We start from the raw sequence: 4,615 nt of genomic DNA, 5'->3' as shown, positions 1-4,615 counted from the left end.
TTTGATTGTGATAAACACTGTATTCAACCCCATTCTACAGTGTGTGTGACCTAACAAGTGGTATCAGAGCAGATCTGTTAACACACAAATAGTTTAAGATCCGAAAACAATCATGTCTGAGGAAGAACAAACTCCAACTAAGCCCACCAAAACTGAAGAACCTCCAAAGACTCAAATCCATAGTCGATATGAAACTATTAGAGTTCCCATACTGAAACCATCTGAATATTCCATATGGAAGGTGAGGATGTCTATATTTCTGGAAGCTACTGATCCAGAATACCTTGACAGAATTAATGAAGGACCATACAAGCCAACCAAACTCTCTATTGTAGTTGCAGGTCAACCAGCAAAGTCTGTACCAAAGGAGAAGAGTGATTATACTGCTGAAGATATCTCATCAATTGCTAAGGATGCTAAGGTACGACACTTGCTGCATAGTGCTATTGATAATGTAATGTCAAACAGGGTAATCAACTGCAAGATTGCAAAGGAGATATGGGATGCTTTGGAGACAAGATGTCAGGTAACCGAATCAATTAAGAAGAACAGGAAGACTATACTCACTCAAGAGTATGAACACTTTGACTCAAAGCCTGATGAGTCATTAACTAGTTTATATGACAGATTTGCAAACTCTTGAATGATTTGTCACTAGTTGACAAGGAATATGATCTTGAGGATTCAAATCTTAAATACCTGTTAGCACTTCCTGAAAGTTGGGATTTGAAGGCCACCACTATAAGAGACAACTATAATCTTGAAGAAACAACTCTTGATGAAATTTATGGATTGCTCAAGACTCATGAACTTGAGATGGAACAAAGAAACAAGAGAAAAGGAAGAAAGTCAAGGACAGTTGCTCTTAAGGCTGAGGAGGAATCCCCCAAAGCAGCTGCCTCAAGGAAAGGCAAGGGAAAAGCTCTTATCATAAAGTCTAATACTGAATCATCAAGTTCTGATAGTGATGATGACTCAGAAACTGAAAGCTTACCTGAGATAGATGCTGATGAAGAGATGAAGAAGCTGTGTGCTCTTATAGTGAAAGGAATCACAAGGATTGCATACAGAAAATTCAGGAAGGGAAAGAAGTTTTTCAGGAAAGGTGCAAGTTCTGATAAGAAGAGTTTCAGAAAATCTGGAGGCAAAGGAGGAAAGTCTGACAGAGGAGATTACTCAAATGTCAAATGCTACAACTGTGGTGAGAAGGCCACATATCTTCTCATTGCAAGAAAGTGAAGAGTGACAAAGGCAAGGCTCTTGTCATAAAGAAGAAAAGCTGGACAAACACTTCAGATTCTGAAAGTGAGGAGAACTATGCCTTGATAGCAAATGTTGATAGCAGTTCTGATGCTGCTGAGTTAAAGGTACCTTAAACTACTTATGCCTTTCATACTGATGATATTAATGAGTTAAGAAGATATCTTAAAACCATGTTCATTAGTTATAGAGATCAAACTTTAAAATCTTGGAGAGCTGCCCAAAGCAAAAGGAGGAGTTAAGTATGCAGTTGTCGTAGTGGATTAGCAGAAAAACCTTTTTTGATACCCAATGCCTCGTAGAATTCCTGCATCTCCTTGCTGTCAAATTGCTTCCTGTTATCTGAAATAAGTTGATAAGGGATCCCGTACATGCATACAATGGCCCTGTAGACAAATTCCTTGAGTTTCTTCACGGTGATAGTGAAAAGGGGCTCAGCCTCTACCCACTTGGTAAAGTAATCCACTACGACAACTGCATACTTAACTCCTCCTTTTGCTTTGGGCAGCTCTCCAATAAGATCTATCCCCCACATATAAAGATTAACTTCTGAAAATCTTGCTTATAAAAGAGGAATGATTATTTAGAAAAAGAGTTAGTCATGTTCCATCAAAATCAGAAAGATAGAGATGATGTTTTGTATGTTAGGGATGAAGTACTTAAAATGAATGAATCTCTAAAAACTGAGTTAGAAAAGGAAAGAGAGATTATCAGGACTTGGACTAACTCTGGCAGAACAACTCAGAATTTGTTAAGTAGTGGAAACTGGAAAGAAGGCTTAGGTTATGGAGATGATAAGAATGATAAGGGAACTGTAGAGATTGAGCTTATAGTTGTTAAACAAAAGCCAAAGGTAAATCCTGTTAAGTTGGTAGCTGTAAAGTCTGATAATGATAAATCAGAAGTTAAAGAGAAATTAACTTCTGACAAACCAAAACAGGGTAAGCCAACTGAAGTAAACACAGGTTTAATGACAAAGAAGCAGCCTAAGCATAAGCTGAAAGATTTTAAGAATGTAAACAAGGTAAATCCACCTTGGAAAAATAGGAATGGAAAGGAAGGTGTGAATAAAAGTAATAATTATAAGCCTGTTCCTAATGGTCCTAGAAAAACATCTCATAACTGTGGAAATTCTAACCATCTGGCTTCTTTTTGCAGGAAAAATAAGAACATAAATTCCCTACCTTCAAAGTCAGGAGTTAAGAGTCAGTCTGTTAGATATAGGCCACAAAATCCTTGTTTTCATTGTGGTAGTTTATGGCATTCCATTTATACTTGTAAGGAATATCATAGTTTGTACTATGATTATTATCAAATAAAACCTTCTTTAAAGAAAGTTAGCATTGTTTCTTCTAGTGTAAGTTCTGACACAAAGTCTGATAGTGTAAATGCTGATAAGAAAAATGTTAACATAAACTCTGATGCTAAATCCGCTGAAAATGTTAACAAACTTAATAAGGCCAAAGGATCCAAGCAAGTCTGGGTCCTTAAAACTAATCATTAGTGTTTTTTGTGATTGCAGGGCAACAGAAAAAACATCCTAGTTCTGGACAGTGGATGTTCAGGACATATGACTGAAAATAAAGCCCTGCTATCAGACTTTGTGGAGAAAGCTGGCCCAAGTGTTTCTTATGGAGATGGCAACATGGGAAAAAGTAGCTCTGGTCTCAGGACTTAAACACAATCTGCTGAGTGTGAGTCAAATCTGTGATAGAGATTATCATGTGGATTTCTTTGAAGAACACTGTGAAGTTGTAAGCAAATCTACGGGCAAAATTGTTCTGAAATGATACAGGCATGGTAACATTTATGAAGCCAAGCTTTCAACAAGTACTGATGGTTCTGCAATCTATCTGTTAAGTAGAGCATCAATTGAAGAAAGTTGGAATTGGCACAAGAAACTCTCTCATTTAAATTTCAACAATATAAATGAACTAGTCAAGAAAGATCTTGTGAGAGGACTGCCAAAATCAGTATTTGCTCCTGATGGCCTGTGTGATTCATGTCAGAAGGCAAAATAAAGAAAATCTTCTTTCAAGAGCAAGACTGAATCATCAATTCTTGAGCCTTATCACCTACTACATGTTGATCTATTTGGTCCAGTGAATGTCATGTCTATTGCAAAGAAGAAATATGTTATGGTCATAGTGGATGAGTTCACCAAATACACATGGGTGTATTTCTTCACACAAAAAGTGAAACTGTATCTATTTTGATTGATCATGTCAACCAACTGGATAAATTGGTCAAAGATTCTGTGAAGATCATAAGAAGTGATAATGCACTGAGTTCAAGAATTTGATAATGGAAGAGTTCTGCAAAGACCATGGAATCAAGCAGGAATTTTCTGCTCCTGGAACTCCACAACAAAATGGAGTTGTTGAAAGAAAGAATAGAACTCTTATTGAAGTTGCACAAACTATGCTTGATGAAGCAAAGCTACCAACCTATTTTTGGGGTGAAGCTGTGCAGACTGCTTGTTTTACTCAGAATGCAACACTCATTAACAAGCATGGAAAGACACCATATGAGATGGTGAAGAAAAAAAAGCCAAATCTGAAGTATTTTCATGTATTTGGATGCAAGTATTTTGTTCTTAAAACTCATCCTGAACAGCTATCCAAATTTGATCTAAAAGCTGATGAAGGAATTTTTGTTGGATATCCACTTTCCACAAAAGCCTTCATAGTCTACAATTTAAGAACAAGGGTAGTCATGGAATCTATCAATGTCTCTTTTGATGATAAGAAGATTACTGGACTTGAAGATTTCAATGATCATGATCAGCTGAGATTTGAAAATGAAGTTTTAAATTCTGATACTGTAAATCCTGACAGTCTAAATCCTGACAGTCTAAAACCTGACAGTCTAAATCCTGATACTGCAAACTCTGATGGATTAAACTCTAATGTTATTGAAACTGTGATGACTACGCCAAAGGAAGATTCACCTGTGCCGGGGGAGCATACTGAAGATACAACCACATCTCAAGAAGTATCAGAACCTACAACTGGCTCTTCAAGTTCTGATTCATCAAGTTCTGATGAGCTAAGTTCTGATAATTCTGGAAACTCAAATTCTGAAGGATCCAACTCAGAGAGCATAATTTCAGGGGGGCATCAGAAAATGTTGATGATGACAACATGGATCATGGGGGAGCATCCAGTTCTAGAGAAAATCTTTCATCTGCAAGGAAATGGACTAAAGCACATACGCCTGACTTAATTATTGGAAATCCTGATGCAGGTGTCAGAACTAGAAGAGCTACATCAAATGAATGTCTCTATAATTCTTTTCTTTCTCAGACTGAACCAAAGAAAGTGGAAGAAGCTCTTCAAGATGCTGATTGGGTGCA

Source organism: Apium graveolens, chromosome 9, assembly GCF_009905375.1.
Source record: "Apium graveolens cultivar Ventura chromosome 9, ASM990537v1, whole genome shotgun sequence".
NCBI lineage: Eukaryota > Viridiplantae > Streptophyta > Magnoliopsida > Apiales > Apiaceae > Apium > Apium graveolens.
The sequence above is the reverse complement of the archived record's forward strand: the minus strand, read 5'-3'. Positions refer to the sequence as shown.